Source organism: Anas acuta, chromosome W (genome assembly GCF_963932015.1).
Source record: "Anas acuta chromosome W, bAnaAcu1.1, whole genome shotgun sequence".
NCBI lineage: Eukaryota > Metazoa > Chordata > Aves > Anseriformes > Anatidae > Anas > Anas acuta.
The window spans coordinates 13,268,676-13,290,710 of NC_089016.1; positions in this window are offsets into that span (position 1 = coordinate 13,268,676).

Sequence of the window (22,035 nt, forward strand, 5' to 3'; positions counted from 1 at the left end):
AAATTAAGTATTGTCTAATTTTATAAACTGTTTCAGCACACCTATAAGTTTTTTTTTTCACCCTTTTTTCAAAAGAAGCCTTTACCATGATACATCTCTCTTTCCTAAGCAATCCATTATCTCTCAGAGTTTTCTGTATAATTGCTCTTTTTTCATTTTCAGTACCCAAACTTCCCAATTTATCCATACGACAGGCAGTGTGTTGCTTCCAGCAATTGCATGACTCTTTTCCTGAGAGACCACTTTTAGTGTGATAGTAGTTAGTTCAATCACCACAGCCTGTGCCTTTGCTACTAAATCAGTAAAGAGTGTCAGTCACCACCAGTCATGATGCTTTCATCTCTGTTATGGAGAATTACCATTTTGACACCAAACTTAAAAACAGAAACTCACTTCCTATAGGCACAGCCATCATATGGGCATTTGATTACTTCCAGAAATGGAAATTTGGAAGTGAATAGGATCCTAATACATTTTTCAGGGCATTACACTTGTTATATTTTTGACTTATTCATGAAATGCAAGCCCTAGCTTCCGAAACCCTTTTTTTTTTTTTTTTTTTCCTATGCCAAAAGTAAATATAATGAGATTCTTTTGAAAAGAATGTCCTTTTCAAATTTCTCTTTCTGAAATAATACATGTTCATACAGTTATTTAAAATTCTCAATGGTGATATTTTGTGCTGTTCCTAACAGGAAGCTTTTGTGTACTTCAGTTGCCAGACATTACTGGATGAATTTGTAACCTTTATTGTCTTAAAATATGTGTCTAGAAAAAAGATGTAGATATAGATAAAAATATTAATGCTATCATTACATCTATATAGTACAGAAATACAATACTTGTTATAGTACTTTTAATTTCCAATATTTTCTATTAAGTTTTCAGTTTAGCAAAATGATAATGACTTCCATGGCCCATTGAGCCAAATTGTTTGCACATGATTTTAAGTTCTATCATCCAAAATTATTCTTTCTTTTAACCTGGACTCTTGAAATAAGCTAGCCTGATAAAAAGGGCTGGCCAGAAACCAGGCTATGGATAGTGTCTTTGTATAAATTTTAGTGAATGTTAGATCAGTCACACAACATGGAATCATTTAAGTTATCTGCTAACCTCTTAACAGCTGTATTCTAATCTTTGCTATCTAGGATTTTTCTTTAGCCACCAGAAAGAGATAGCTACCTACAAATAGTGATTTTTCTCAATTTAAGTCTAATATGGGTAGGCTGAACAAAATTCTGGACATGCTTACGTTTTCACTGGTTATAAGCAGGCTTAGATGGTTGGCTTGAATTAGGATTTAGACAGTTAAAAATATGTCAGATTACTATATATTTCAATGGAATATATGTTATTTTCCTACTCAGGGACTCAGTGATATAAAGTTCAAAAAATCATAACCAAGGTTTTACATAACAAAAGATGTTATAAAAATAAAAATAAAATAAAATAAAATAAAATAAAATAAAATAAAATAAAATAAAATAAAATAAAATAAAATAAAATAAAATAAAATAAAATAAAATAAAATAAAATAAAATAAATAATAATAATAATAATAATAATAATAAAGTCATTTACATCCTTCTAGTCTGAGAGCTATTTTAAATGTTTATGAAATAAGAGTTTATTTAATTGACTGCTATTCATTAATAATTAATAACAACGTTTATGTCCAAATAATTTGTTCTCCAAAATCTGCTAAGTGTTTAAAGGATGCCAATAATGATACTCCATTTCAAGTTATTTTCCCAGCTCTATCCCTATAGATTCTGAATGTTTTCCAGATGTTCACTGAGGGTGTAACATCGGTCATGCCCTATTCTTTCCTCAAAGAAAAAAGATAAAGTAAAAAAAATCTCTGGGGTGAGTTTTGGTTTTAAACTTTTTGCTTGCTTGCTTGCTGCATGTATATGTATATGTATATGTATATGTATATGTATATGTATATGTATATGTATATGTATATGTATATATGTATATATGTATATATGTATATATGTATATATGTATATAAATAAATGCTAATAAATTATATATATATATATATATATACACACATATATGGTCTAGGATATACACTTTTGGGAACTTAGGTTTACATGGCAAGGTTTAGGTAGAAGAAGGAACGCAGAGGTGGCCTCTGTGAGCAGAGCCCAGCAGCCGCCCCATGTCAGAGCAGAGCCAGCTCCAGTTGGCTCCAAAAGAGACACCACTGACCACAGCTGAGCCAGTGAGAAATGCTGGTTGGGCCTTTGGGAGAGCAGACTGACGAAGGGAAAAAAAGCTGCTGCACCACTGCAGCTGGGACAGTGAATAGTGAGACCCAGCCCTGCAGCCCCCCAGGGTGAGTGCAGGAGGAGGGCAAGAGGTGCTCCAGGCATGGAATAGCAGTTCCCCTGCAGACTGTGCAGAGGCCTCTGGTGGAGCAGGATGTCCCCCCCTGCAGCCCATGGGTCCCACATGGAGCAGATCTCCACACTGCAGCCCATGGAGGAGCCCCTGCTTGGAGCAGGTGGATGTGGCCTGGAGGAGGCTGCGGCCCATGGAGAGCCCTCACAGGAGCAGCTCTAGCCTGGGACAGAGCTACAGCCCATGGAGAGGAGCCCACACAGGAGCAGAGGGTTTGGGGGGAGCTGCCTCAAGCCTCATAACATTTATAAAATAAACCATAAATACTAAAAAATTATGTTCACACTTCAGAAATAGTGAAACAAAGAGCGTCTAATTCTTCTACAAAAATCATTTTAAATCTTGTGGGTGAGATAAGCATAACATCACGCCCCAGTAGTTAAACAGTATCCAACAGGAATTCTTTATCTCTCCAATTTAATTACAATTTAAGTAAATTTAGGGATATATATTATATAAGTACAGATTTACAGATGTTGTCTGCTACATAATATAAATTTGTATTCCTGTTAATTTTCAGATTGCACTGACCATTAGAGTGAATGAAAATCTAGTTCTGAAAACAAAGCTTTGTAGAGAGACACGTCATCTTCCAGTTTCCTTTCTATATGAAAGTATGAAACAACAAACCCCAAATGTTCTCTCTGGCAGGAATTCTGATCTATTTCACGTACCGCTATTCTACAAAGTATGGAATACCTGCCAGGGAAATGTAACCAGGCTTAAAACCTAGACTAAAACTAAGTCCTTTGATTTCCAGGGTTGTGTGTACCAGCTAACAGTTGGCAATAACATTGCATGAAAAAAACAATCTCACCAAAATCCAGAGAAGAGTGCCTGGAAGATGAGAGTCTAACTGTCTTATTGTGAAGAATGAAAAAGAAAAATGTCAAATCAAAACCAGAAGGATTGGACTGAGGAAATAATAATTTGTTGGTGTATTGCATTACAACAGAAGTCACAGAATTATTGTATATTGCTACTCTGGTGGAGAAGAGTTTGCACTTAAAATGGAAACATTTTGGTAATGACTTTTTTGGAAGAAAACCAGAGGAGAGGTCATGGGGAAGAGGATGGTGTGTGAGAGAGAAGACCTGTCAGAAACTGGACAAACAGCTATCTCTGGAACTTTTCCTATTAAATCTGGACCTATAAGATCTGTACTTAAATAGGAAAATATGCATAGAGAAGGCACAGAGCACTGGGAAGAAAAATTGTCAGGGAAAATTAGTTTGAGTATCTATCATATTAAGTGTATGTATTCTTCTTCAGTAGCTAAGATCAGCACTGAACACTCCTTGTACACAGCCAACAAGAAACCAACAGGTAATACTTCTTGATCATTTTTGCTGGCTTTTAAAATGGAAATGGAGGACATCTGTACTATTGTATTAGGTTCAAACAAAGCTGTGTAGGAAGCATAGAAAAGAAATCACACAGGTTATGCCATACTCAGCTTTCTCTTGTTTAAAGACATACAGGCACATAGCTGTGAAAAGCAAATATGATTCTCATTAGAAACATACACAATACAGAAAGGGAAAAAAAGAACCCACAAATCCTTAGTGCAGTTTATTCATACAAGGAGCTGCTAGTTAACAAAGGGTCAGAATGCCATGAACCACAGAGTCTGCAGTTCAGGGGGGTGGAGAAAAAGAAAAAGAAAAAAGAAAAAAAAAAAAAAAAAGAAAAATTGAAAAAAATCTATTTGTTTCTGAAAACCTGGTTAGACAAGTTAGAAGAGCCTCTAGGGATCTTTAGCTTGGCTGTCCAGCACCTACAGAACAAATAACTGACATTTTTCCCTGACCTTGCCAGCATTACAGGTTATTTTAACAAGGATAAACCTGTGGGAAAAAAAAAAAAAAAGTCTCTAATGTATCAAGCACAAACATGCTAAATTCAACATCAGGAATGCAGGTCTGTTTACATTGTGCCTGGGAGACTCAAGCAATATCAAAATGGATGTGAATATGTGGATTAGTTTGGCTTTGAGCAAGCTGCAGCCAATTTAAAAAATGAAAAAAAATATATATATATTCCATTCACCAGTAACATTTACATTATCATATGTATTCTCTAGAGGTAAAACAGAATACTGTAAGGGAAACAAACAAACAAACAAAAAAAAAAAAAAGTAAAGCTTTTTGAAGTGAAAAGACACTAGTGAAGAAATCAGTGTCTTACAGAGCAATACTCTTTTTTTTTTTCAAAAATAATAAAAACTATTATATATATATATTTTTATATAAAACTATTTATAAAAACTATATATAAAAAACTATTAAAAAATAATATATAAAAACTATAACAGCTATGAAATGTGAGCTGGTTGAAGAAAACCTGGATAATTGAAGTTAGATGTAAAAGGACAAAGACTGTTGGTAGTATGAAGACATGAAAGAACCGTGACAATAAGTACAAAGATGACAAGAGCCAATTAGGAAGAACAATGTTGAGCTTCTTAAAAAGAACAGTGAGTAAAAAATAAGTTTTATGCTATCTATTGTTAGAATGAAGGGCATAAAAAATAAATAAATAAAATAAATAAAATTTAATAATGGAAAAATAAAACAGCTGAAAGTGGAATTAACAAAAGTGACATTGTCTAGAAAGGGTGATGGAAGAATACTCCTTATTTGTTGCTGTGATTTTCAGAGATGTGTTATAGAGTTAGGTGGGCAATTCCCTTAGGGTCTTTTCAAGCTACCATTTCATATATTTAATTACACCAAATACAAACCAAAACAAACCAATCCCTTTAAATGGATGTTCTTAAGAAAAATCATTTGAAGTGTCAGAAATTGGAAACTATCCAATTTGGGGGGCAAGAAAGTTTAGGCAACAATTTTGACTCCAACTTTAGCTTTCCATCCTGGTGTGTTATTAACATTGTCAGGGTTACAGTATGGTCTTTGATTATATCATTGCATACATTGTTTTTGCCACCCTTACTCCCTTCAGGAACCTCAAACCTTTTAGTGAATGAGATAAACAATATGCATTCAACAAGACATTTTCACGGTTTCATATCTTTTTTTCCTTAGTGTTCATGGTGGTTACATCTTCTACACACCAAAAAAAAAAAAAAAAAACAACAACTCACAGCAGGAAGAGGTTCAGTCAAATTAGCTAATTGGTTCTGAGGCATCAACTACATATGTACTTTATATCTTTATTTCAGACTAGATTTAGTCTAGATATGCAAAACTATGTAAGAATCTTTATGGTTAAAATCAAAATAATTCAGCAATTTTATATGCAAATTTGACTTTCCTGGGCCCTATTTTAATGTATTATGTTTTGTTTTGAAATGGTATTTTTATTTGAATGAAGTTTTGTTTTTTAAAAGGAAATCACACCTCCATCAAATCTTTTCCACAGTTTTGATCTTCTTTGTCTCACTAGTTCTCTACTACAGTTTCTGGGTAACATTGTCTTGTGAGTGACAGATGTGGGCATCCTGTGCACATGTATGGAGCTCTGCACGCCGCAAACGGAAATAGCAGGCTCCCATGATGTAAGCATCCTTTCCTCTCTTGTCTATCAGATATTCTACTTGCAAGCTATACAAAAGTCCAGGAAGGCTGTAACTCGTTAAGTCCTTGCTTCCAAGAAGCATCTCAAGATGATACGGCTGGCCTGCTCATTTTTGCTCCACCGCTTTTCCCCTCTCTTCCTGGCATATTCCAAGATCACTCTCCTCATTCCATGCTGATTTTTTATACCTTCAGATGCTTTATCACACTGTGACTTCAGCTGTCCCTCTGTGACTTTCAGCTATAAGAAATATACATGTAAATGGACCAAAGAAGAAATATGGATCAATCAAAGAAATGAGTAACATAGAAAGAGGAAGTCACACTTCTTTGTTTGTTTGTTAGATTTTCAAGAGATTTCTGTGTCATTTGTCAAAGTCCATCCGAGACACTGAAAATTTCAGCAAAGCTATGGACCCAGCAAAACAGTATAGTAAATGTGCAACCGTGATTCAACATTAAAAAGAACAAACAATCCTGTAACCCATAAAAAACCTGTAACAGATAACTTTGTGTCGTGGTTTAACCCGGCTGGCAGCTAAACACCACGCAGCCGTTCGCTCACCCTCCCCCCTCCCTCTCTGGGACGGGGGAGAGAAATGGAAAGTGAAGCCCGTGAGTTGAGATAAAGACAGTTTAATAAGACAGGAAAATAATAATCACAAAATAATAATAAAAATAATAACAATAATAATACAATGGTGATAATAGGAAAGTAATAATAGTATGTACAAACAAGTGATGCACAATGCAATTGCTCACCACTCGCTGACCGATGCCCAGCCTAACCCCGAGCAGTCCGGCCCCTTCCCCCCAGCTAGCCACCCCTATATATTGTTTAGCATGACGTCAGATGGTATGGAATACCCCTTTGGCTAGTTTGGGTCACCTGTCCTGGGTCTGTCCCCTCCCAGCTCTTACTGCACCCCCAGCCTGCCCGTTGGCAGGACAGAGCAAAAGGCTGAGATGTCCTTGGCTTAGTATAAGCACTGCTCTGCAACAATTAAAGCATCGGGGTGTTATCAGCACTCTTCTCATCCTAAGCCAAAACACAGCATTCCACCAGCTACTAGGAAGAAAATTAATTCTGTGCTAACTGAAACCAGGACATCTATCCACCCCTTATTCCATACCATTTATGTCATGCTCAGGTTACACTCTTTTCCATACATTCTAATTAGTCACCTATAGTAATCATGGTAGTGATAACATACAGTATAATATACTATTTAACATGGTACAATTCAGTTCATGGGCTATTCTCACCCAGTATTAAATCTCCTTGAGGTACACACCGGACCTCTCCGTTCTTTTGCATCACCCACCAAGTGTATCCAGGTCCCTGAGCGAAAACAATTCCACGAATAGGTTTGCCTTTTCCTGAGGCAGGAGTAGCCCAGACTGTTTTACCCAGCATATTTTTTACATGCACTACAGGAACTTTATCCCCATCTACAGGGGCAGCTTGCACTGCTACTGCTCGTTTCTCTGACTTTGTTACAGGGTCTGCCACAGGGATTGGAATGCCCTCTGCAGGGGCAGCTTGCACTGCTACAGCTCGTTTCTCTGACCCCGTTACAGGGATTGGAATACCCTCTGCAGGGTCAACTTGCACTGCTACAGCTCGTTTCTCTGACACGGCCACAGGAGCTGGAGCGGCTGCCGGAGCTGGAGCAGTTGCAGGAGCTGGGACTGGAGCAGCAGTAGGAGCTGGAGCTGGAGCGGCTGCAGGAGCTGGAGCTGGAGCGGCTGCAGGAGCTGGAGCTGGAGTGGCTGCAGGAGCTGGGACTGGAGCAGCTTCAGGAGCTGGGACTGGAGAAGTTGCAGGAACTGGGACTGGAGCGGCTGCAGGAGCTGGAGCTGGAGCGGCTGCAGGAGCTGGAACTGGGGCGGCTGCAGGAGCTGGAGCTGGGGCGGCTGCAGGAGCTGGAACTGGAGCGGCTGCAGGAGCTGGAACTGGAGCGGCTGCAGGAGCTGGGACTGGAGCGGCTGCAGGAGCTGGGACTGGAGCGGCTGCAGGAGCTGGGACTGGAGCGGCTGCAGGAGCTGGGACTGGAGCGGCTGCAGGAGCTGGGACTGGAGCGGCTGCAGGAACCGGAGCTGGAGCGGCTGCAGGAACCGGAGCTGGAGCGGCTGCAGGAACCGGAGCTGGAGCGGCTGCCGAGTCCACCGTAGGGGTCACAGTGGCCGTTGGATCTGTCACAGGGCTTGGAGTGGCCGCAGGGTCTGTCACTAAGTTGATAGCAGTATCAATGGCAGCTCGATAGGCATGAGCCAGGCCCCAGCACGTTACAATGATTTGTGTTACTTTAGAACTGCCAGAATCATGACACCTTTTTTTCAAGCATTCTGCCAGTTTTTGAGGATTTTGCCATTGTTCAGGGGTGAATTTCCAACACACTGGGGGTGCCAACTGCTCTAGATGCCTGCCCATATCCGCCCATACTCCCTGCCACCCACAACTATCCTGCCTCCGGGCACATCTCCGGAAGAGCTTCCCAAGTAGTTGTTTAACTATAAGCAGAATCTGAAGTGCATTCATGAGGCAGAACAACAAGACTATGGTACTCTGAGTATTCCAGAAATATTCAATATCTTGGAGAGCTATTGTGACAAGCTCAGGGGATAAGAGGGTGGTGAAGGAGGAAGGCAGAGTGACCCAGGAGGATACAGGGGTGGTGAAGGAGAAAGGGAGAGTAAGCAAGTAAGGAAAAATATCCTCCCCTTTCCCCTCCACAGATTGACTCCCTAATGGAAAAAAACAATAGGTATAATTGCTAACAGTTTCCAAGATACTGTTTCCAAAGTACAGAGTCGACGATGTTACTGAATACAAATAACAAGTTAGAGTCATGACCAGGTACCTTATCGTCTCATAAGCCATTGCTACAACACACAGCACCATAATGATCTGAAACCAGGGCCCGGAGAGGATAAACAACACGACAGAGAGCAAATACGGAAAATAATATACTATAATACTCAATTTGGAAAACAGGCGCAGCAGAGTTGAGATTAAAGCAATCAGCATCATGACAAGTGACTATTAAGCAGGTCTAATCCTTACACCAATTTTAGTTTAACACACTCTGGTCAGATCTGCCGTTATCTCAACCTTTCGGGCCCCACGTTGGGCGCCAAAAAGGCTGTCGTGGTTTAACCCGGCTGGCAGCTAAACACCACGCAGCCGTTCGCTCACCCTCCCCCCTCCCTCTCTGGGACGGGGGAGAGAAATGGAAAGTGAAGCCCGTGAGTTGAGATAAAGACAGTTTAATAAGACAGGAAAATAATAATCACAAAATAATAATAAAAATAATAACAATAATAATACAATGGTGATAATAGGAAAGTAATAATAGTATGTACAAACAAGTGATGCACAATGCAATTGCTCACCACTCGCTGACCGATGCCCAGCCTAACCCCGAGCAGTCCGGCCCCTTCCCCCCAGCTAGCCACCCCTATATATTGTTTAGCATGACGTCAGATGGTATGGAATACCCCTTTGGCTAGTTTGGGTCACCTGTCCTGGGTCTGTCCCCTCCCAGCTCTTACTGCACCCCCAGCCTGCCCGTTGGCAGGACAGAGCAAAAGGCTGAGATGTCCTTGGCTTAGTATAAGCACTGCTCTGCAACAATTAAAGCATCGGGGTGTTATCAGCACTCTTCTCATCCTAAGCCAAAACACAGCATTCCACCAGCTACTAGGAAGAAAATTAATTCTGTGCTAACTGAAACCAGGACACTTTGTCTGCAAACATTTCTCAGTACATTAAAAAACTTCAGATATTATCAAGAATCAGTTGGATAAAATTCTCCATGGCTATAAAATTTCTCAAATATGGAAATTAAGGGACTAATGCCCTTTGCCATCAGATAATGAACAGGTTAATAAAGCCATGTCTTCCTCTACTGTCAATTGACTTAACCATTTGCTGAAAGAGAAGGAAAGATAAGATTATTTTAATTCTAAATAACCCTTGTTCTTGCATGAGGAATTTTAATGAAGCTGCTGTGTAGGGATGCATTTAAATTATCAAATAATTTAGGTCTTTGTTTTGCTCCTTGTTCCTTAATTATCCATGTTAGTTTGTTAACAGGCTCTTTCTTCATGACTAAGTCAATGCTTTTCCTCTGGGGTGAAATCCTGATACAGTTCTGGAGACAGTGAATGCCTGTAGACAGTAGGTATGAGGCTACACCATGTTACTCCTTCCCCAGTTGCACGGGCCAACCAGTCTGTATTCCAGTAGGCTTTGTGCTACTTATAGTTGCACATACCATGAGTCAGACATGAAACATAGATCCTTGATCATATCATCTCAGATACTTGTATCAGTCATGTGAACCACAGTACAGATTAATTACTTCAAACATTTTATGGGGAAGGGAAGGGAAGGGAAGGGAAGGGAAGGGAAGGGAAGGGAAGGGAAGGGAAGGGAAGGGAAGGGAAGGGAAGGGAAGGGAAGGGAAGGGAAGGGAAGGGAAGGGAAGGGAAGGGAAGGGAAGGGAAGGGAAGGGAAGGGAAGGGAAGGGAAGGGAAGGGAAGGGAAGGGAAGGGAAGGGAAGGGAAGGGAAGGGAAGGGAAGGGAAGGGAAGGGAAGGGAAGGGAAGGGAAGGGAAGGGAAGGGAAGGGAAGGGAAGGGAAGGGAAGGGAAGGAAGGGAAGGAAGGGAAGGGAAGGGAAGGGAAGGGAAGGGAAGGGAAGGGAAGGGAAGGGAAGGGAAGGGAAGGGAAGGGAAGGGAAAAAAGAAAAAATCTTAGGTCCAAAGGAGCACCTTAAGAAAGCCCAAACAGATCCTAAGTATGGAAACAGTGGCTTTAGAATTGTAGAAATATGTAGAGTAATGTGTATGCAAATCTGGCTTCACTATTTGGCCAGAGTGTTTGGGTGAGTGCCTTTAGCATTTTTGCTGTATTATTGAATCTTTTAAGCTGCCCTCCTAATACTGAATTCTCTGAGCTGTTGGCCTGCATTTGGTCCCAAAGTAAACCAGAACAATCTTTCTTGATAGATGCTGAAATTCTGTTTTTGAAGTTTTTTCTTAGTTTCCCATGTAATTGAAGTTTATGTGATTTTCTACAGAAACATTGAAACATTTACATGGAATATTGAGCAAACTGTTACCACAGAACAGGAAAAAAAAAAAAAAAAAAAGTAAAAAAGTTTAAAAATTGAGTTGTTCAGGTACACAACCTTGGGAGATTAAAATTTAGGTGAAACTGAATTGAGCAAGTATAATAAACGTTAACTATGATGTCTATATCAGGAATATGACATCAGTTCTAAGAGTACTGTTAACCTTAATTTCCCCCTTAGGTACTTCAGAGGGTAACCAAGATCTGTAGTGAGTGAAGACTCCCATGCAGGTACTTAAATCTTTGCATTCATCTCTAAAAATCTAGAAAAACTAAGATCCTGAATTCAGTACATCAACTAAGCATCATAAGCAGGAAAAATTAATCTGTCTCCAAAGTTCTATATTGCTATCCATAGACATTGAAATGTCATGGATGAAAATTATAAAAGCCTTGCTAAAATAACTTTTTTTTTTTCTTTTTCTTTTTCTTTTTTTTTTTTTTAAAAAAAAAACTGTTAAAACGGGGTGTGTGTGTGTGTGTGAGTATGTGAAATGCTTCTTCCTAACCATAAGAGGTAAGGAGGACACATTTCATATTTTTTCTGCGTGGCTTAGTAGGAAATGAATTTACATATAATCAAATCACTCTGCAAGTCTTTAAAAATGTAAACAAGACCAACAAAAGCTCATATTTATATCATCATGAAATGAAAAATTGGCAGCATAGTAGTAAGCATGAGATAGATATGTATATTCAGAAATCTCGCTATGTGCACATGCAAATACAAAGAAGTTTTTGAGGATAATTTATTTGTGGAAATGCCCATCTGACATATATAACTAATAGGCAGGAGAAATATTGAAATACCTTTTTGTGAGGTGTGCATTTTATACTTCAGAACAATTTTTCTATCATCTGGATTTCTCTTTGTTGACAATATCAGATCAGTTTGAAGAACTTCCCTCATACAATTTCTTCAGTACAAAATGACATTACAAGCTGTTTTGCATCATCTTCTTTTAAGAGATGCAGTGGGACCAGTTTTCTAAGTGCTTATCTCTTAGTAGTCAATAAATAAAAAAGAACTACAATCCCCATCAATTGTAATATGAGGTATCTTATTTTTAATTGTTATGTCTGTTTTGGAATTCTTTCATCTTCCCTCTCCAATTTTTGCTTTTCCGTAATAATAGTGAAAAAAAAAAAAAATGTACAACTGAACAACACCAACAAAAACAACAGATATTAAGACTATCCAAAGAAGAAAGAAAAAATGGCTTGTAAAACAAACCAGTGAGAAAGACATTACAGAGTAGTCACAATGCTCAAAAGAATGGAGTTACTTGATCAACAGTTAAAAAAGTGTTTCTTGTGGTCTTTAGGATAATATCCAGCTTCCTTTTGTCTTATGTTAACACATTGAAATTCTCTAATAAATAATAAATAGCTGAGAGTTTGAAAGTCAGGTCCTAGGAGTTTTTAAGTGTATATTTACGTGTATACCTCAGAGTAATACCATGGGATTCAACAGGAGAGTACACTGTGCACATATTGGTCACAGTCCAATATCCCTGAATCTCAGCTCTATTTTCTGTTAGTTTCTTTGAATAAACTTTTTTGTTTGTTTGTTTTGTTTTGTTTTGTTTTTATGTTTTTTGTTTGTTTGTTTGTTTCTTCTGCCTGGACAAATAAATATTTGCTACATCTCTCTCTCATGACTCAATCCAACAGAGTGTTAGGGATCAGGATGAGATGAATAGTCACCTATAGCACTGTTTATGAAATAGCACATAGCAGCTCAAGATATTGTCATACAATGTGCAAGTCATTTCCTGTTTTCTTGTCTTTCAATAGCAGTCCTTCGGCAGATAGGAAAGACAGTATATATTTGAATAGCAGACATCCAAGCAAAATATTTGTTCATGAAGTAATTGAATGACTGGAAGACAAAGATAATTTTCTTATTATTAATCCTAACTGTTTAGCTCAGAACACCTGCACATCTTCACTATGCATTCAGTTTCATTGAATTTTTTTTTTCTTCTTTCTGACATGTGGTTATTTAATCTTCTGCCAACATCATCTACTGAACACATTTTCCCCAGCTATGCCCATGAAGCTTTTATACTATTGATGTTTTCACAGTGAACAGTGTATGTGTGTCAAATTATAGCTATTGATCTATGTTTGTTTCTTAATGTTGTTGAGATAGCATTATAGTTTGTCTGATTGTGGTTGTATAAATAAAGGTAGGAAAGTAAAAAAGAACAAACTGCCATTTTTATTTCTTTTATGAATTTCATTGTTGACGGAAGACTGTTTATTTGAATTGAAAATATACTGAAATCAATGTTTCTTTAGATATGAATTATTTTTTTTCTTCTTCTTCTTCGTAACAAGTGGAAGTAATAGAACATGCAATCTTAGTAGGAGAATAAAACCAAGCCAAAACAAACATTACAGCCTTTTGTATTTTTCTATGATTCTTTTTATAACTGTTTCTTGTCACATTTTTTTTTTATCTTAGATGTTGCTGCTCAAGCTGTTCCAATAAAATTCTTTAAATGGATACTGTCAAGCAGTTAACAAAAAATGAAATAAAAAATGCTCCTTGTGAGTGATGCCCTATTCAGCAGTGTGAAAAGCAAGGATTTTTCTTATGAGTTTAGTTTTTCTCTCTCCCATTTTGCACCTATTGTTTTTCCTTTGTAATGTATGGCTAGAAAGAAATGAATGCAGGCAACTCAATTCAGTGGTTAGAATAGTGGACTGTGAACTCGAAGGAAAGGCATTGTTATCCCACTTCTATAACAATCTGATGTGACAGCTTTCACAAGGCTTGTCACCTTATCCAGTTCTCTTCTGATTTTGTGTTTGCCTTGTATGTTCCAGATGGGACTTGAAAATGCATGTGAAACTTCATGTAACAACAAGAAAATAATAATAATAATAATAATAATAATAATAATAATAATAATAATAATAATAATAATAATAATAATAATAATAATAATAATAATATAAAAGTGCTCCTGGAATGCCTCAAGATTTTGCAGTGTTGAGTCAAAAATCAGCTTCTGTAACCAGTTACAAGAGAAGGTGATCAGATAATAATGCTTACATGTATATGGTGAATCTTGTACCTTTTCCTAATCGATCCTTTTTTCTTTTTTTTTCTTGTGATATCTATTAGTATTTTGGATAACACCCTTGTTTAATAACAAAATAAAAACAAAACAAACAAACAAACAAAAAAAACACAACAAACAGTTGTTGTACTGATGTTAGAGAAAGTCTTTTTTTTCTCCCAGACTGTAGATTTTCCAAGATATCCGTGATTGTTACAACCCTTACACTTCTGAAGTATGGCAAGGGAGCTAATTAATTATTATTGTGTTGATGGTTTCAGTGATGTTAATTCAATGAAATCATTTTTGAACTAACATTTATTTTTCAAGAGCTGAAAAACCATGTAATCCAAAAGTCCAGGAGAAAGGTCATACAACAAAATCCTGACTGAGTTTGTGAGTAAACATGATTTCTAATGTCTGCTATGCTGGCTTTAATGACAAGAAGTTATCAATTTTTTTGTGGAAATAAACTTGTGTGTGTGCTCTGTGGTAGCACAGAGAATATTTTCACAGCCTCAGCATTAGACTTCCTGTCCAAAATTCATGATGGAAATTATTAAGCTTCATTCAAGAAAGAAGTACATTTCATTTTGCAAGTGGTGGAATGATCACTTCTAAACTGACGTTGTATGATAATATGCTTTCAGTAAATAAATATGCATTGCTCAGATAGTATTTTGAATACCTTCCTGATGAAAGCAAAATGATAAAACCAAAGGAGCATGTAGATATAAAAGGTCTCCAGAACAGAGAGAGCAGGTTTGCAGTCTAGCAATAAAAACTAACCTTAATGACAAGGAGTAACAGCACATGTCCAATATCCTCTAGACCTAAACCCACAAAAGAAAAAAAAAAAAAAATACACTTTGACTCTGTGCTTGCCATTTACTTTAAACAAACTATACCCACAGCTTTTTGGGTCTGTTTGTTTGTTTTTCCAAGTAAAAGTTATTTGAACACCAAGAGGAAATACCAGGAAATAATCATTTTAAATGAAGTGATAAAAAGTGTTTTTCCCCTAAGCAGCTTTTTCTGTTTCCTATTTCCTTGATTTTCTACTTATTCTGGTGACACATTCTCTGACATAGACATCTTAATTATTTATCATTATGAACCACGATTGCCTCAGCTGTTGTAAGAACTGGATCCATATACACTTATTATCTCTGTCAATACTGAAAAAGGGTGCATCTTGGTTTATCTCTTTTTTTTTTTTTTTTTTTTTTTTTCTCCCTGCACTTGTATAACTTCTTATGTTTGTATCCAAGCATCTAAGTTCCCTAATTCCTTAGGGGAAGGAGAGATGGTGGGAGAGGGGAGCGAGGGAATGGAAAAAGAGAGAAAAAAATAAATTTAGAGAGAATTATTCTTAACCAATCATAATGAAAATTCCTTTTATGTAGAACATACGCTTTTACTTCTAAGCAAATGAGCACATTTCCCTATTGGAATGATCACAGAATCACAGAATCATCTAGGTTGAAAGAGACCTCCAGGATGACCGAGTCCAACCTCTGACCTAATACTAACAAGTCTTCCACTAAACCATATCACTAAGCTCTAAATCTAAACATCTTTTAAAGACCTCCAGGGATGCTGACTCAACCACTTCCCCAGGCAGCCCATTCCAATGCCTAATAACCCTTTCGGTAAAGAAGTTCTTCCTAATATCCAACCTAAACCTCCCCTAGCACAACTTTAGCCCATTCCCCCTCGTCCTGTCACCAGGCACGTGGGAGAACAGACCAACCTTCACCTCACTACAGTCTCCTTTAATGTACTTAAAGAGAGCGATAAGTTCACCCCTGAGCCTCCTCTTCTCCAGGCTGAACAAACCAAGTTCCCTCAGCTGCTATTTGTAAGACTTGTTCTCCAGATCCCTCACCAGCCTTGTTGCCCTTCTCTGGACTCGCTCAAGCACCTCCATGTCCTTCTGGTAGCGAGGGGCCCAAAACTGAACACAGTACTAGAGGTGCAGCCTCACCAGAGCTGAGTAAATGGGGACAATCACTTCCCTAGCCCTGCTGGTCACACTGCTTCTTATACAAGCCAGGATGCTGTTGGCCTTCTTGGCCACCTGAGCACACTGCTGGCTCATATTCAGCCGACTATCAACTAATATTCCCAGGTCCTTCTCCGCCAGGCAGCTTTCCAACCACTCATCTCCCAGCCTGTAGCTCTGCTTGGGGTTATTGCACACCAGGTACAGGACCCAGCACTTGGCCTTGTTGAACTTCATACAATTGACCTCAGCCCATCGGTCCAGCCTATCCAGATCTTCCTGCAAGCTTTCTTACCCTCAAGCAGATTGACACACGCACCTAACTTGGTGTCATCTGCAAACTTACTGAGGGTGCACTCAATCCCCTCATCCAGATCATCAATAAAGATATTTAAGAGAATTGGCCCCAGTACTGAGTCCTGGAAGATGCCACTAGTGACTAGACTCTAACTGGATTTAACTTCATTCACCACTATTCTTTGGGCTCGGCTATCCAGCCAGTTTCTAGCCCAATGAAGCATACACCAGTCTAAGCCAAGAGCAGCCAGTTTCTCAAGGAGAATGCTGTGGGAAACGGTGTCAAAAGCCTTGCTGAAGTCAAGGTAGACCACATCCACAGACTTTCCCTCATCCACCAAGTGCGTCATTTTGTCATAGAAGATCAGGTTCATCAAGCAGGACCTGCCTTTCATAAACCCATGCTGACTGGGCCTGATCACCTGCTTGCCCTGCAAGTGCCGCATGATGACACTCAAGATAATCTGCTCCATGAGCTTCCCTGGCACTGAGGTCAAACTAACAGGCCTGTAGTTTACCAGGTCTCTCACTTATAACTTTATTTGGATTATCTAAGCAAACCAAAAACACTTAGTAGTTGCTTTAAATAAATATTTCCTGTTTATCAGTGAGGAAGTCATGATATCGGCCTCCACCTTCTGCCCACACAGAATAATCTGTGTACCTGAAAAAAAAATATCCTGAAAATAAATAAATAAATATATGATTTGCAGTGTTTTGATTCTCCCTCATGCCCTGTACTGTTCCTTTACAAATCAGTTGACATTTGCTAAAGGACTGAGGTCTGACTTCAGCTTTCTCCTTAGTAGTGTTTCACTTTGTACTTTTTCATTATTTTTGTTTTTCCTTTTTCATTTCCTCTTCCTTTTCATTCATAACCCTGCCTATAGCAAGGTCACAATGAGAAGAGAAATTGCTTAGGAGCCAAGTATCTGCCACCAAGGAAAAAGAACTGTTTGTCTGTGGAGATGACAGGTTGAAGGAGTATCAAAAAGGTACATAAACCACAATAATGATGAAGGAAAATATGGTATAAACTTTAAAAAGAATAAAATATTCTGAAATATAAATCTTAAGTCCTACTTACATCAAATATGATGTTTTCTTTATTTCAGTGATTTGTAGTGCATTTGGTTGCAAATCTCTTCCTCTAGGATTGGAAATCAAGTAGCAATGAAAACAGAAACTGTGATAATCTACTACTACAGTCATTGTGAAGATGTTAATCTGAAGCCAATAATTTGCCCAGTTTTAGGGAAGGAACAGTTAAGAATTGAATGAGGTCTCTGTAGGCACAACTAGAATATTTCTCTTTGTGAATAAAACAGAGTTAATATTCCCTTCAGTTTTTATCTTTTAAAATATAAACTTCAATATTTTTTTTGCATCATTTAATTGTTTCGGTACAGGAAACTAGTTTTAAAAGAAATTTCTGAAGATCTGAATAATAGTCAGAATTCTGGAAAACTTGACCAGAGTGGAAAAAGAGAAGGATGAGGGAAAGCTGAGGATTATTCTAGCTGTTCTGAAGGCACTCCCATGAAGAAAGGGACTTCTGCACCTGGGGTAAGGGCAATTTACTTTGATAATTGAAAGGAGATGTACCAAAAGACACAGGATAAGTCTGCAATGGTGAAAATAGCGAAATGTTGGCAGAGACTGCCAGGAAGCTTTTAAGTAGAGATTGGACAAGCTTGTGTAATGGATAAGAGAAGAGAAATCTTTCCCTTCTAGGTTAAAGTGATTAGGTAGATTGTCTATGTACCTTTCTCCATGAATTTTGATTGTTTGTTGTTTGTTTGCTGTTTTTAATTTACATTATTTGCATGACTGTCTCATGCATTGTTTTTAGAGCTAAACTTACAATGCTCCTACATCATATTTCCCAGTGAAGGCAGCAACACTAGTGCATATTAGAAACAGATATTAAGTTTATACTGAAGCTTAGAAATTTCTTTTCAAAATAGTTTGTATAATTTTTTGTTTTGTTTTGTTTTCACAAAACTTAAAGAAAGTGCATGTTGTAAGTATTGCTTTGAGGGAATTTATATATGATTTTAAATGTCCTTTTAAATACCACATTAACCAAGCAATTAGTCAAGTAATGACAGAGGAATATGCACATTCACATATATTATTTTTACTGATAAACTTATTGACTGTACATTGAATATGTAAACTCAGTATGTGTAGCTGTCAAATCAAAAGTATGGACACATTCCTTAAATGGGGCTTAGAAAACAACAAAATAACTAGCAATTAGTTTGAAATCAAGACTCTGGATTTGAAACTGTGGGAATTTGAAATCCAGTTCAGAGTCCAAATTCTTTTGAATTCCTTTAAAATTAAAATACTTAAATTATGATTTAAAGTATGACAGAGTGGTTTGCTTGAGACATGAAGAAATATATTCCCTTACAAGAAAGTCCTTTTCTCCACACAAGTCCACCTTCAGAGAAGACACTTCCATTTTCCCCTTGGATGAAGAGTTAGCCACATCCCTTATTGTGGTTTAAAAATCTTAAAAGAAATTGTGTAAACATTTTCCAGCCCCATGCAGCTGGAGCCCTGAAGCACTGAGCTACAAGCAGTGGTGGAGTGCTGTGCTGTGTTTTTGCAAGTACAAGACAGAAAATCTATGTAATTACCTCTGAAGCAGAAGAAGCTGTGCAGCCTGACAGAACAGCATGTGTAGGAAGCACTTTGTCAGGTCTCTGCTGACTAATTTCCCACTCTACACATATTTTTTTTCCCTTGTAGTCTTTCAGGATTAACCCTCTCTATGCCAATATTCTCTCTCTACACCAAAGTAAAACACAGAATGAGGTTCAGTGCCAAAATCTAGGCTGGTGTACCTAGTTCAGTGACTGCTTGCCATGTAAATAAAAAAAATAATAATAACAAAATTTACCCCCCCCCCTCAAAAAAAAAAAAAATAAAAATAAAAAAACATGAAGACAGCTGACTGCAAAGAGAGGGAGAAAAGGGGAAGCAATAACTGAAGTGGGAATTTCCTTTGCCAAACAAATCATGTAGATTATCCTTTTTCACCAGGATTTTTGATATGAAGGTGTTAAGGCAGTACTTGCTCATGCAAAACTCAGAATCACAGAATTGAAGGGGTTGGAAGGAACCTTAAAAGATCATCAGGTCCAACACCCCCGCCAAAGCAGATTCCTCAGAGCAGGCTGACCAGGTAGGTGTCCAGACGGGCCTTGAATATCTCCAGAGAAGGAGAATCCACAGCCTCCCTGGGCAGCCTGTTCCAGTGCTCCATCACCCCCAACATGAAGTTATTTTGCATGTTGGTGCTGAACTTCCTGTGCTCCATCTTGTGGCCATAACCCCTTGTCCTATCCCCACAAACCACTGAAAAGAGGTTGGCCAAATCCCTCTGTCTCCCACACCTCAGGTATTTATACACATTGATGAGATCCCCTCTCAGTCTTCTCTTCTCCAGGCTGAACAGACCCAGGTCTCTCAGCCTTTCTTCATAGGGAAGATGCTCCAGGCCCCATATCATCTTTGTGGCCCTCCGCTGGACTCTTTCCAGGAGATCCCTGTTGTTTTTGTACCGGGGAGCCTAGAACAGGACACAGTACTGCAGGTGAGGCCTGACCAGGGCAGAGTAGAGGGGGAGGATCACCTCCCTTGACTTGCTGGCCACACTCCTTTTAATGCACACCTGGATCCCATTGGCCCTCTTGGCCACAAGGGCACACTGCTGGTTCATGGTCAACCTGTCGTCCACCAGGACCACCAGGTCCTTCTTCTCAGAGCTCCTCTCCAGCAGGTCGTCCCCCAGCTTGTACTGATACATGTGGTTGTTCCTTCCCAGGTACAAGACTCTACAAGTGCTCTTATTAAACCTAATTTGGTTTCTTCCTACCCATCTCTCCAGCTGGTCCATGGCCTTCTGGCGTGTCAGCCACTCCTCCCAGCTTTGTGTCATCAGCGTACTTGCTGAGGGCAGACACTATTCCCTCATCAAGGTCATCGATGAAGATGTTGAACAAGACCGGACCCATCACCGACCCCTGGGGAACACTGTTAGTCACAGGTCCCCAGCCAGACTCTATGCCACCAGTCACCACCCTCTGAGCTCAGCCAGTCAGCCAGTTCTCAACCCACTTTACTGTCCACTCCTCTATCCCACACTTTCTCAGCTTTGCTAGTAGGATGTCATGGGAGACAGTATCAAAAGCCTAGCTAAAGTCAAGGTAGATGACATCTATTGCTCCCCCTCATCTACCCAGCTGGTGATGCCATCATAGAAGGCAACAAGGTTGGTCAAGCACGACTTCCCCTTGGTGAATCCATGCTGACTACTCCTCATAACCTTCTTCTCTTCAAATTGCTTGGAGATGGCATCCAGAACAAGCTGTTCCAACATCTTTCCGGGGACAGAGGTGAGACCGACTGGCCTGTAGATTCCCGGATCCTCCTTCCTGCCCTTCTTGAAGATCGGAGTGACATTGGCTATCCTTCAGTCTTCAGGCACCTCTCCTGTTCTCCAGGACCTTTCAAAGATGATAGAGAGTGGTTCAGCAATCACCTCTGCCAACTCCCTTAGCACACAGAGATGAATCCCATCGGGACCCATGGATTTGTGTGTGTTGAACCCATTCAGACGCTCCCAAACCACTCCCTTGTCAACAAGGGGTGAGATCTCCACTTCCCAGACTCTTTCTCCTCCCTCTAGGGTTGAGTAGTCCTGGGGTGGAGTCCTTGAAGCAAAGACTGAAGCAAAGGAAGCATTCAGTATCTCTGCCTTCTCAGCATCTCCTGTTACCAGGACACTCCCCTCGTTCATCAAGGGACCCACATTATCCTTAGTCTTCCTTTTACCATTTACATACAAGAAAAAAAAAATACCTTTTATCTCTTTTGCAAGCCTCATCTCTAGGTGGGCTTTAGCCTTCCTTGTTGTGTCCCTGCAGGCCCTGACAACATCTATACTCCTCCCAAGAGGACAGACCCTCTTCCCATATTTCATAAACCTTCCTCTTCCTTTTGATCTTACTGATGAGCTCCTTGCTCATACATGCAGGTTTCCTGACCCCCTTCCCCCATTTCCTACTTTTAGGGATGCACCGATCCTGAGCTTGGAAGAAGTGCTGTTTAAATGTAGCCCAGCTCTCACATGCACCCTTGCCTTCTAGCAACCTAGCCCATGAGATACTCCCAGGCAGGTCCCAGAAGAAGTCGAAGTTGGCTCTCTAAAAGTCCGGGATAGCAATTCTGCTTTTAGCCTTAATTCTTCCACCCTTAGCCTTACTTCTTCCACCACTCAGCTCACCTTGGAAAAGTTTCCTGGAGTTCAGGCATTAAGTAGCACTGGAAAATCTGTTTTATTTCCAGAAATTTAGGAAAGCTTGAATGCACTTCCTTAACTGCTTAGTTCTGTTTCCTGCTATCATAATAATGTGTTTTTGTTTTTTTTTTGTCTTGTTCCAACATATGAAGTTCCATCTTCAAATACATCCCTATCCTATTAGTTGGTTGGAAAATTGCTGCAAAAGCTGTGTACTGCAATAGTTTTAAACTCTTCCCTCATTTTCAGCCTGGACG